The sequence below is a fragment of the Musa acuminata genome, chromosome BXJ2-4, assembly GCF_036884655.1.
Source record: "Musa acuminata AAA Group cultivar baxijiao chromosome BXJ2-4, Cavendish_Baxijiao_AAA, whole genome shotgun sequence".
Taxonomy (NCBI): Eukaryota; Viridiplantae; Streptophyta; class Magnoliopsida; order Zingiberales; family Musaceae; genus Musa; species Musa acuminata.
This window is the reverse complement of record NC_088341.1, coordinates 24,370,891-24,385,113: the sequence shown is the minus strand read 5'-3', so window position 1 is coordinate 24,385,113 and position 14,223 is coordinate 24,370,891. Positions and strand designations below refer to the sequence as shown.

At 36.1% G+C, this 14,223-nt stretch overlaps 1 long non-coding RNA gene across 1 annotated transcript; it reads right to left on the bottom strand.

Annotated features, from left to right (window-relative positions):
* Positions 1-10,813: 10,813 nt before the first annotated feature.
* Positions 10,814-11,992, bottom strand: LOC135609057 (uncharacterized). The gene is made up of 2 exons (XR_010485677.1): positions 11,366-11,992; positions 10,814-11,143 (listed from the first exon to the last, which is right to left on the bottom strand). It is a non-coding gene; the product is annotated as an uncharacterized LOC135609057 (long non-coding RNA).
* Between the last annotated feature and the right edge of the window lie 2,231 nt (positions 11,993-14,223).

Here is a 14,223-nt window from a genome sequence, read left to right as displayed (position 1 = left end):
AAAAGCCGAATCACACATTGAAACACGATTAAATTCGTTTTTGTCTAATGCACAAAACAAGGCATTCATAGCCTTTGCATTTAAAGCAAAAACCTTCTTCTCCGATTCATTCCATTCGCTCATCGGAAGAGAAGATTTTTGAAATCCATTCTCAACAATAGACCAAAGCTCAAAGTCCATAGAAATGAGGAAGATCCTCATGCGAGTCTTCCAATATGTGTAATCCGACCCATTAAACAAAGGTGGTCGTGCAATAGAGTGGCCCTCTTGCATGCCGGAGTAAGCCATCTCTCTTGGGTATTAAACCAAATATGAGAGATAACCTGGCTCTGATACCACTTGTTAGGATCGGAGCGGCACTAAGAGGGGGGGGTGAATTAGTGCAGCGGATTAAAACTTCGATTTCAACAAAATCTTTCGTACGATAAGAATGGAACTTGAAAAGTTTAACTTGAAAGCGTATTCTTAAAGTTGCGCAGCAAGAGTAATAAGGAACTAAAGTAGTAAGAAGATTTGCAGTAATGTAAATGACAATAATAAAATGCAAACCAGAGATTACGCCGATTTTTAGAGTGGTTCGGTCAAATGACCTACTCCACTTGCGATGCCCCTCTTCGATGAGGCTCCCACCTTCCACTAGCAAATCTCTTGAAATGGAAGGGTAAACACCCCTCTTACAACCTTTTACAAGTAGCTCAACCTCTTGCAAATTTTCAATAAGAAAGGAGGAGGAGAACTCTCTAGCAAATTGAAAACAAGACTTGCTAAGACTTTCTAAGACTTTTCTCTCAATCAAAATGCTTTTCAAAAGTTGTTATCTCAGCTGAGATTTGAGGGGTATTTATAGGCCTCAAGAGGATTCAAATTTGGGCTCCAAAATTTGAATTCTCTTAGGGTTCCCGGTGCTGGAGGTGCCACCGCCCAGCCAGGCGGTGCCACCGCCCAGCCAAGCGGTGCCACCGCCCAGCGCTCGGGTGCTGGACGGTGCAACCGCCCAGCCAAGGAGGTGTCACCGCCCAGCTCTCGGGTGTTGGGCGGTGCCACCGCCCAGCCAGGCGGTGCCACCGCCTGGCACTCCGATTTCACTGGTTTGGCTTAATTTAAGCCCAAACCATATCTGACTTTGGGCCCAGTTGGCCCCTAACCAGGATATAGGATTATCTCTTAATCCTAATCCTAATTACAAGTGAACTACATAACAAAAACACATCCTAAGCAAGCTTTCAACCGCGAACGTCGAGTCTTGTTTCGGCGAGCTTTCCGACGAGCTTCTTCCGACGGACTCCCATCAAGCTCCCGATCTTGTGATGACTTTAACGAGTAGCCGAGCCTTCTCGGTGATCTCCGTGAACCTCCGACGATCTCTTCGGCGAACTTCCGAAAATTTCGATAGGTTCCCGATTTCTTCTCGGTTGGTTCCGGCAGCATCTCCGACGATTCTTTGGACTCTTAAACGTCCATCGATCTTGACTCCGGTATTCTTGCTTTGTATTTTCTGGTTATCGTAGTTAATCCTGGACACTTAACTCAATAATATGGATTAGATCAATTAACCCATCAATTGATTTCATCATCAAAATCTGAGATTCAACAGAGTTGGTCGAGTCCCTCGAGATTCACCTATATCGCGATTCGCTATCTTGCTTACGACATAGAGATGTCACCGGTGACCTGAGGGCATGGTATGCTTGGTCGAGTCCCTCGAGGGTATATCATCAAATCAGACTCATTTTGTAACGAAGGTGTTGACTTAACCGAGCATCATGGTTGGTCGAGTCCCTCGAGGCCATGGTGATTCGGAGACCAAACAGGACAGGAATCACAAGGAGTTGTGATCGGTAATTAGAAGCTATTAGGATGCTCCTTGCCTATGCTAGTAGTAATAATTTTAAGTTATTTCAAATGGATGTTAAAAGTGTTTTTCTTAACGGCTTTATTTCTAAAGAAGTTTATGTTGAACAACCTCCCGGATTTGAGAATGATAATTTCTCTAATCATGTGTTTAAATTGACTAAAGCTCTCTATGGATTGAAACAAGCCCCAAGGGCTTGGTATGAGAGACTTAGTTTATTTCTTATTCAAAATAATTTCTCTAAAGGCAAGGTCGATACCACATTATTTATTAAAAATTTTAAAAATTATTTTTTTATTGTTCAAATTTATGTTGATGATATTATTTTTAGTTCTACGAATGAATCTTTATGTGAATCGTTTGCAAAGAGTATGAGTCTAGAGTTTGAAATGAGTTTGATGGGGGAATTAACCTTCTTTTAGGTTTACAAATCAAACAACTTAATGATGGTATTTTTCTTAGTCAAACAAAGTATACATTAGATTTATTAAAACGGTGTAATATAGATAGTTCAAAGGCTATCAATACTTCTATGAGTACCTCCACTAAATTAGACATTGACGAAAATCGAGAAAGTTTTGATCAAAAAGCTTATGGGGGTATGATAGGTAGTTTACTATACCTCACTATAACTAAACCGAACATCATGTTTAGCATAGAACTTTGTGCTAGGTTTCAATATAATCCAAAGATATCTCATCTTAAAGTAGTTAAAAGAATTCTTAGATATCTTAAAGGAACCACTAATCTAGGATTATGGTATCCAAAATCCAAAAACTTTGAATTGATTGCTTATGCTGATGCAGATTTTGCTGGATGTAGATTAGATAGAAAAAATATATTCGGAATATGTCAATTCTTAGGTCATGCACTTGTCTCTTGGTCTTCCAAGAAACAAAACTCAGTTGCACTATCTACAACCAAAGCCGAATACATAGCTGCGAGTGCATATTGTGCACAAGTTGTGTGGATGAAAAACACTTTAGATGATTATAAGATTTACCTTAAGAATATTCTCATAAAATGTGATAACACAAGTATAATATGTTTAACAAAAAATCTCATTCAATACTCTAGAACTAAACATATTGACATTATCATTTTATATGAGATCATGTTTATAATCATGATGTAGTTTTAGAATTCATTGATATAAAACATCAATTGGCTGATATCTTTACAAAACCTTTAAATGAAGAATAATTTGATTTTATAAGAAGGGAGTTAGGAATGTTAAGTTGTCCAAATGCATGAATTTGATGTATATCTTTTCCGAACTTTCTCGATTCTTTAAAACTCTCCTGAAATTATTTTATAAATAAGGCTTTCATGAAATCTGATATATTAATCTACTAAGTATCAAATTTTTAGTGAGAAATGGATTTGATTTATGAAGGTTTATTAATGGAATATCTTTTTCATATGATCCTTCTTTCACATAAATTCTTCCTTACTCTTCTCATGAAAGAAGAATATTTATGAATTTTGAAGTACGAGATGATCACTTGCAAGAATGAGGATTTGATTTCACATGAATATTTTGATCCTTTTTCATGGATCCTTTCTTTTTGTCAAAATTGAAGCATGATTTAATGAAACTTATTTACTGTTTTTGACTTAATTCAAATCATTTTACAAATTTAATTCTTATTGGAGTCTCTCCTTACCTTCTTTCCTCTTCTTCATGCAAAGTTTTTGATGACAAAGGAGAAGTTGATAGAATCTATCATTTTAATGTTGATAAATTTTGATGTTGAGAATTTATGAATATTACCATGCAACGATGCAATATCAATTGGATAAATTAGTTTGATACTTGAAGTTTCTTTACCACACTTACATTATTAAATTGTTCTCCTTTTTGTTGATGACAAAGGGAGAGAAATAATACCAAAATATGGTAAATTGATGACAAATTGGCATTGTAGATATATGCAATATATCTTATCGTAAATTCTTATCATAAACACTTGTATGCTTTGTGGTATTCTTGAAATATAATTGGAATCGTCATATACATTGCAACACATCGCAAATGCTTGAAACATATCAAAATGTACTTCATATGCATTGTAGATAAATGTCTTTCATTATGATAAGATATCTTGAACTTAGCTTGCTATTTTACAATTGATATCTTGCCATGGAATGATGGATTGCTATCTTTGTCATCTTAATATGTTTCATATTTGAAATACGTATCAAACTTGAAAATGATGATTGTCTATCATTAGACTTGAAAATGGATGTCATGCCTTGATATTATTTTTATTGATAAATACGTGATATCATATTTTAAGAATATTAAATCATGATAGGAATCACGATATGCATATTGATAAATTTAAATGAACTTAACTTATCAGTTTGATACTTAAATTCAAAGGCCTTGAATTCAAGAATGTCTTTTCTCAAAGTATGACATATAGATAGGGAGAGTTAAAGATAACTCCCTCATCAATTGATTGTCATTATCAAAAAGGGGGAGATTGTTTAATCTCGGATTTTGATGATGAAATCAATTGTAAATTATTTGATCTAATCTATATATTGAGAAAAGTGTACAGGATTAACTATAATAGCAGTAAGATACAAAATAGGTGTTGTGCTGGAGTCAAGATCGAGATCTCGTTGGGAGTTCAAGAATTCGTCGGAAGTCCGGACGTTCGACAGAAGTTTTACCGGAACCAACCGAGAAGTCCAGGAGCTTGCCAAAGAGGCTCATCGGAACTCACCAAAAAGATCATCGTAAAGTTCAAGAGATTTTTGGGAGTTCGCCAGAACATTGCTGGTAGTTCGTCGGAAGTTCGCTGGAAGATCGCCAGAAGAGCAATTGACATATCGAAACAATAATGCTTTGTTAATTATCTTAATTATTGTAGTTAGTCCATAAATTGAGTTAGGATTTGGAGGTAATCTCACTAACTTAATTAGGGGCCAATTGGACCCTTAATAAGGTTGAATTGGGTCGGATTGAACAACCCATTTAGCCCCTAAATTCATGGCCAGTGGTGGCACCGCCTGGGAGACCCAATCTCCTACGTGGTTTAGGCAGTGGTACTACCCAGACTGGGCGATGGTATCATTGGCAATTAATGCTGCCAACGGTGGTACCACCCTTGTCAGGCGGTGGTATCGCTAGAGCTCAGTCTCCGAGCTTTGTTAGGCAGTCATACCGCCCAGTGTCAAGTGGCAGGCGATAGTACCGCCCAATAATGGTGGTGGTACTGTCAATACCCTGAAATCCAAGGATATACTTTTTGGCTCCAATTTTGAAGCCAATGGGGCCTATAAATACCCACCATTTTCTACATGAAAGGGCACGAAAGCATTGGAATAATCCTGAATTCTTGAGTATTAAAGTATTGTAAAAAGTGATAGAGTCGTCCTCCTCCCTTTCTAAGTATTGAGATCATTCAAGAGAGTTGTGAGACTTGTAAGGGTTGTCTCCTAAGCCCGTGAAAAAGAAAAAGCACTGTAAAAGGTGGTTGGTCTTCGCCTATTGAAGAAAGGCTATTAGTGGACACCGGTGACCTTGATAGAGGAGGAATCCGAAAGTGGATGTAGGTCACAACAGCCGAACCACTCTAAATTCTAGTTTGCATTTCGTCTTGAGCAATTTACCTTTCTTACAAGTTACTTTACCTTCTTACTACTTTCTCTACGCTCTCATATGCTTTCAAGTTAAAATCTTTACGAAATAATTTTCATCGAAATCGAGTTTAATCGAAATGAAGACTTTTGAAAACGGAAAGTTTTTCAGTTCACTAATTCACCCCCCCCCCCCCCCCTGTTAGTGCCACTCTTGATCCTAACATACACTAGCAATTCTTTCTCCCCCTTTGTTATTAGCAAGAAGAGGAGAATAATAAAACAATGATGTAATTCATTTCCCTTTATATCATTTTTAAACTATAACAAAGACAAAGTGTCATTCTAATTGCAACATATCATAATTGAGATAAATTTTGAATTCAAATTGAATTCAAGTCAAAGCAATTTTAATCATAATTCACATCATATGCAATACATCATGTACATCATCATAAGTATTGTATGTATCATTCCAAATCATAAATATTTCACATCATGATAGTATCAATTTGTCAAATTATATTATATCCTACTATGTATGATCATAACTTCTCATTTGAATACATCAACATAATATCATGCATAATTTCATACCGTCACATGAAAGATAATAAGAAAAATTTGGTGATGAGATATATTTCATGAATACAAGGAATTATAAAATACCAAGAAGTACAAAGAAGAGATCTTGAAAATTGATAAAGTAGGGATTGAGAAATTCTTTAAGAAAAATATTTTCCTTCCCTTTTTTGTTTGATTTATTTCACACAAGCATGCCCAATTTTTTTATGTCAAGTTAAAGCATGCATCATCGTTTAAGACCGAAAAATAAATTTCATCATCATGACACATTAAACATACAACTTCTTTAAACAAGAGATTTGATTTATCATTTTAATTCCAATGACGATACATTTTTCTTTTTATGTTTCATTTTAAGTGATTGATTTTATATAAATATATTTATTTTTTTATATGAAAACCATCCATCTTGTTTAAAACTGAAAAAGCAACTTTTATTGCGACAAAGATCAATAAGTCATACAGAAATCATCAAAATACACATTATTGCTTCTTATGAATATTCATAAGATTAATCTTATTTAGTGTACAAGCATTAGATTTATATCTAATATTTTGTTTATTTTCATAAAACATACAATTGTCGTTGTCATTTTCAAAATTACTAGCATGATCCCAAAAAAAATTATTTTTATTACATCATACAATTTTTTAAAAAAAATTTATATATAATTTTTCTAAACTAATTTAAAAACAACTCATGAAATGTATTATGTAATTTTGAAATAAAGCAAAGGGGTTTTGGTTACCTCGTCGTTGAAAGTCGTTAAGGCGTAGTTTTTCACCTTGTTTTCATTGGTTTGCTCCTCGTCTTCGGATGCACTCGTTTTGTCCCTAGTCACCTTGAGTGCTTTCTTGTTCTTTGACAACTTTTTCTTTTTAAGTTTATTTTTATTCTTAGCTTCATGTTTTATAAATTTTATAAATTTACTTGTAAGGAGTTCTATGTCATCATCACTTGAGCTTTCGCTCGAGTGATCTTCTTGAGTTCTAAGTGTCAAATCCTTCTTGTTCTTTAGAAAGTTGTTCTCAAATTCATCAAGTTCATCATACGTCTTGCACATTATTTCATAGGTCATTAATGACCCGATAAGTTCTTCAAGAGGAAAATAGTTCAAGTTTTTTTATTCTTGAATAGTCGTTACTTTCGAATCCTAATTTTTAGAAAGTGGTCATAAAACTTTATTCATAAGTTCAAGATTCAAAAAACTTTTTCCAAGAGCTTTGAGACTATTGACGACATCCGTAAAATGGGTGTACATGTCTCGAATAGTCTTACTTGGTTCCATATAAAATAATTCAAAATCATGCATCAAAATATTTATTTTAGAGTCTTTAACTCTACTAGTGCCTTAGTGTGTGATTTCGAGTGTGTGCCAAATGTCAAAAACCATTTTGTAAGTTGAAACTCAATTAAATTCATTTTTGTCTAAGGCGCAAAATAGAGCATTCATAGCTATAGCATTTAAAAAAAAAGTCTTCTTCTCTAAATCATTCCAATTGCTCATTGGAAAAGAAGACCTTTGAAATTTATTTTCAATGATATTCTAAATATTAAAATCTAAAGAAATCAATAAAACTCTCATTTGAGTTTTTCAATATGTGTAGTCCGTCCCATTGAACATGGGAGGATAAATGATAGAGTGACCCTCTTGAAATCTGAAAAGAGTCATTTCTCTTGGTGTTAAACCAAATGAGAAAAACCATGGCTCTGATACTACCTGTTAGGATCGTGTCAACACTAAGAGGGGGGGTGAATTAGTGTAGCAGATAAAAATCATCGGTTTCAAAAATCTTCATTTCGATTAAACCCGTTTCGGAAAGATATTAACTTGAAATCTCATTCGTAAGCATAGTGAAAGCAGTAAGTATGTAAGGTAGTTTGCAGTAAAGATAAATTTCAAGAATGAAAATGCAAACTGAGTTTTATAGTGGTTCGATCGTCGTGACCTACATCCACTCCGTCGATTCATCTTCCTTCGAGGCCGCCGGTATCTACTAATGATATTCCTTCAATGGGCGAAGATCAACTACCCTTCAACTCAATTCTCCTTTTAACAGGTTTAGGAGAGAAAATTTATAACCCCCTTCACTCCTCTCTTAAATAAGACTAACACTTAGAGTTTGAGAGGAGTTCATACAAGATTACAATAGCATTTTCTTTTCTTTTTCTCTCAGTTGTGTATTTGCTAACTAGGGATGAGATGGGTATTTATAGCTTTAAGTAGATTCAAACTTGGAGCCTAAAAATGTCTTATCTTGGGTTTCCTAGGTCTTGGCAGTACCATCACCTGTGTTGGGCGGTACCACTACCTGCAGCACTAAAACTAAGTGGTGCCACCACTTGACACCTTACCACTGGGTGGTACCACCGCTTGACAGTCTCTCAGAGATTGTGTCTGGGTGGTACCACCGCCTAGACTGGTGGTACCACCACCTAACATAGTCTCGGGGACTATGCCATAACGGTTCCACTTGTTGGGTCATTGTTTGGGCCTTTCACTTGGCCCAACACAACCTAAACTTGGGCCCAGTTGGCCCCTAATTAAGTTAGTTTAATTATATTCTAAACTGACTCAATTAGACTCTAAACTATCTCGATCTAGACATAATCGATTATAAGCCAATCCTATGTTGTCCGGCATATCATTGGTTCTTCCGGTGCTTCATCCAATCCTTCAATGCATCATCCTCTCCTTCGGCGTATTGCCCAATCAGCATGTTATCTTCTCACAACATCTGATCTCCTTGGTGCAAGTCTGATCTTCTTGGCCCGATGCCTGAATTCATGGACCGAAGCCTTCTACCGATATATCGATCGATCCTCCAGCTCGATGTCCGATCTTCTGACATGTTTGCTCCGGCCCAACATCTGATTCCTCCTGTTTTAATTGATTTACCTTTTCTGATCGAAGCTAGTTCTGCGTCACTTAAACGCATATCAGATAAACACTATCAATTGGTTTTATCATCGAAATCTGATATTCAACAGTCATTTTAGGTCTATAAATACCCCGACTATTCCTACTTGGAAAAAGCACGAATTAGAATAGAAACGGGTTGTTATTCTAGGTTGTAAAATTGCTAAGTGCCCTTCTCCTCCCTTTCTAATTTTGAGATTATTCAAGAGAGGTGTGAGGCTTATATGAATTGTCTCCTAAACCCATGAAAAGGAGAAAAAGTTGTAAGAGTGTAGTTGGTCTTCGCTAATTGAAGGAAGACCGGTAATAGAAGCTGATGGTTTCGAGTGAAGAGGAATCAGGAGTGGATGTAGGTCACGACGATCGAACCACTATAAAATCTTGTTTGCATTTACTTTATGCTTATCATTTATATTGTAAACTGATTACTTACTACTTTCACTACACTTATTACACTTTCGTACATATTATCAAGTTAACATCTTTCTTATACAAATTTTCGGGGTACTACTAGTACTGGGTGGTACCATCGCCTGCCAGACTAACAATTGTTGGGCAGTACTACCGCCTGACACATGGGAGACTATGTACTGCTAGTACCACCGTCTGACATTGGTGGTACCACCGGTGGGTCTTCCAAAAAATATAGACTTTGTACATTCCAGCTCATAGGTGATTACACCGCTTGACCTAACTTTTGGTCACTAAATGAGCCTCCCAATAGACCCAACTCAACCCTAGATCAGGCCCAATGGGCCTTTAATTGAGTTAGTAGAGTTACATATAAAACTAACTCAATTTATGACCTAACTACAATAATTAAGACCTAAACAATTACAAGACAAGAAATCTAAGTTGTCCGATATGTCATTGGTTCATCCGAACTCCGGATGAACTTTCATCATCTAAACCTTCGATGTATTGTTTGATCTATCGGCATGTTAACTCCCACAATGTCTGATCTTTGCGCAACATCCGATTCTTCCAGCCCTTTGCCCGATCTCTAACTCCGGCTCAACGTCTGATTCTTTTACTTTAATTATTTTATCTTTTCATGATCGAAGTTAATCCTGTATCACTTTTCTATGGTTAGATTATAAACTCATCAATTGATTTGATGATCAAAATCTGAGATTCAACAGGGAAAAGGTTACTCTTTGAATTGCTACCACTAGATAAAGGAAGAGGTTTAGGTAACATTATGTAGATCAACGAAAGTGATAAATTATTTTTATTTTTTTTAATAAACATTCAACAAATAAGAGGTCGATAATAGTGATCATATATTTATTCATAAAATTTAAGGTACAAATGAGGTAAAAAATATTTTAAAAAATAGTAAATATTACAAAATAATATTTTCTTATTTATAAGAAAAAAATATATTTCCATTGGAAAGTGGAGTCCTAAGAGAGAGAAACGATTTGATTACAAATTTAGACTTATGGTTACAAAACTTGTAACAAAAAAACCCGGGCGTAGTGAAAAAGAATGCGTAATTGATTAGGGCTTCAAATGATCTTAGCTGCTCACGATCAGTTCAATGGTCATTATAAAGCAAAGATTGCATCCATCGACTAAGTTGGCTTTGGAGTTCTGTGGCCCGAGGGTTCCGTTCTTGTTTCCGTTTGATCAACCTATGTTTTCTCTTATCTATGTGTTTGTACCTTTGTATGCAAATTGCTAATACTTTATAGTGAGCAGCTCCTTTCCGAATTTTGAAAGATGGGAGTGTTGTAATACTTTACTATCTTCTATTACTCTAACAATTACATGTGATGGAACCAAAAAAATAAAAATAGCATGCTGAAAATAAATGGCATACTTGACTACTTTCTATTACTCCTCTACTGGTCTTGCATGCCTAATGTTCCTTCATCACACTTCACCTACAAATTAATATTCGCTGTTACACAAGAAATGAGCCAGTAAATAAAACAAACACTTTGACCAGGAAGCAACATGATAACATAATTTACTTCATCCATTTTACATTTCTGAGTCAGTTGCACTGTTATGTGTGTGTATACTCAACACACGCACACGACACAATCTGAATTTTTAGGCATCAAAGGTCACATAGAGCAACCCTTTTTGGAGGCCATGGCTTCTTCATGGAAGGAGGTAGAAGTTCTATCCACTTGAACTGTATCATCATCATCATCGTCATCATCTTCAGCATACAAACAAGTACCTGCGGGGTTTTCGAGTGCATCACACACTCCGTTTTATCAAAGCGGTGACTTAACAATACATTAACAACAAGCATCTGCTACCTTAACCACACATCTCAAGTTCTTCTAAGAATCATCAATATAACTGGAGGTGAAAAAAAGGAATACTAATAATAATAATAAGCAAATCAAGTTTCTACCTATCTAGTTAACTCGCAATATTAATTCTAAAGAAGACAAACCACGCATACGCAAATCCAAACACCACGAAAGAAGAGTGAGATCGATCACAATAATATACAGCACACGTTCTGTACGCGGCATGGATCGGAGTCCCATCATCTCCTGGAACTGGAGCCGGGGGAGCATCCACAAACCGCAGTCACGGTTTCGACCTCTCTTCGGTGGAAGCTCCGGTGGCAGTTGCAGGCGGCGCACCTGAGGGCGTCACTCGTCCCCTCCTCTCCCGCCGCCATGAACTCCAGGCAGCCGTCGACGGCATATCCACCGACGTTAGCGGCATGGTTCTTCCTGCACTCCTTGTATCTCACCACCGATCTCTCCTTCTTCACCACCGGGCCACTAGAGGAGGTCTTCTGAGGCTCGTGTTGAAGGCCCATGCTGCTGGTTGGCTCTTTAAGCTGGTCGGCTGCAGTCGTCGCTCTTGGGTTAACAAGAAGAGAAGGGATTTGGCAGGCAAGAGTGAAGGAGGGATCGAAAGGAGTGCTGTCGCTTCACGTTATAGTGGACTTACATGGAAGTGGCGAGGCACTGAAGTAGGTCGGCTCGGTGGTTGCTTTGTCAAATTATGCTACTCTCCCTCTCTCTCTCTCTCTCTCTCTCCACACGTTGATAGACGACTTGCGATTTGGGTGATTCTCTTGGTGGCATAATCTAAAACTAGGATAGGTTTATATCACACAAGAAATGATGATGACTAGTTTGATTCCATCGTTTTTTGGTACACTTCCCATGGTATCAAATATCGCCCTTTTTTAGGGAGAAACTTAAATTATGGTCTGCTTTATCTAAAGTTAACTTTGGAACACTAATGAAGGAATTAATAATATGTTTTAGCATCAAAGGTTAACATCAAACACGGAGCTAACAACAGGAATTAGCGATGATTCGGTAACTATGGAATAATTAACTAAAAGCATCTAATCTCCGAGCTTTGGTACAATAATTTATTATCCTCTGGAACATCCTACACTCAAAACATTAGGAAAGTAAATCAACTTGCTTTTATTATCTATCTGAAAGATATGCTTTGGTAGACAGAGGAACTTATTCTTGAAACACCAACCTCGAATGCACGGTTTGGCATATATTCAACAATCATTAAGAAATAAGAGGTAAATTCAGATATTCTTGCACATACATTTAAGCCAACAAAGTCCATCGTATAGCCATTTACGTTAGACACAATGTGGTGGACACAAGTATGATGATACCTTTCCATACTTTAGCCTCACACCATCCTATTGTCAAAGTGTCGGCAATGGAGCATTGTAGTCAATAATACTACGACGAAGCACCTTAGTCAAATAGTGTGTTGCTTCGTGGACATGTAATTTAGGTCCACTCTTTACCATTCTATTTATTTGAAGATATATCAATCTTAACAATTGAAAATTGACCGCTAACAAGAACATTGATCTTCATCATTCCCGAGTCAATTTATTTTTTGTGACCTTGACTTTCTTCATTTGACCATGTGGTGAGTCTTCTAAGTATGCAAAATAAATTAATAATAATAATAATAATAATAAACGATAACACTGCATTCTTTGTTGACACACAGATCTTGTAAACTAGCAAATCCTGCTACTAAGAATCCCCAGATCCTTAGGAATACGTTTCTAATAAGAAGACAATAATGCACTTTTCTTTTATGTGTAGAGCAAGGCCACAAACATCAAAAGACATCCTAGTAATGTGTAGGAGCATGGAAAAGAAAATCAAACTAGAAGATAGATCATCATTTACCACAGAATCTAAAATAAAATATATAGCTTGTTGAAGTGTATTCATTCCTTTTTAATATAAAAATATCCCCCCCCTTTTTTTTTTTGAAGCCATGGTCCTGCAATCTACACAGTTCACAATTAGAGATGCACATTTTTATACACCAGATAAAGATAGGAATTTAGCCTTAGGACTTTGCCATTAATGCATGAGGTCTTTGCTAGCTAAGTTAACAGACACATTTTAGATGTGAAGCATTTAGTAAATAGCTCTCAATAGAAAATTTTCAGAAATTCAATCTTTATTTTGTAGGTGTGGAAACGCAATCAAACATTACCATCTGCTATGGAATTGACTAAATTATGCGTATATCTCTTCAACTACTGATGCTATTTTAAATTGGTCTTTAAACTACTTTTGGGTCAAACCGGACACTGAATTATAGCTCTCATAGCACTCGAATCCTTCCTTCGTCTGCCACAAAGTTTTTTGCTGGCTTGGCTTGGCTTCAAAAATTGGTATAGCATTCACATTTTGAAAACAAATACTTACTTTCCGAATTTTGATTTCAGAACTCTGAAAATTTGGCTTTTATTCTTTGCGTTTATTTAATTGATGATTGGCATGTCATGTGGATCGTTAAATCTAAGCCAACAAAAAAATAAAAAAGTGACCATGACATGGTAATTTAACATATAAAAGAACAAATGGAGATGACAAAATGTTAATCAATAATTTGAGGATCATTTTAGCACCAAAAATAACTAATTTGAGGATCAAATTGAAATATTATCCAGGCAAATCAGAGTACATCGATGAACACAACTAATAATGATGAAGCTAATAAGTGCATAACAAATCACAGACAGGCCAAGTGAGATAAATAAGGGACAGCAAAAATGTGAAAATTTTATACTGGTGCACTCCTCATAATAAAATAGTTTAACCATAATAAGCTATATTCGCTAGTGGGATTAACCATGATAACATAGCTTAAGAAAATCGACATAGCTAGTGGGGTGGCTTAAGACCCTAAACTCAGTTATTTATGACTTATGGGTCCTCTAAAAAGCTACTTTCCAATAAAATTAGGGGGAAAAAAAAGGAAATTTTTTGTGAAGTTTACATCATG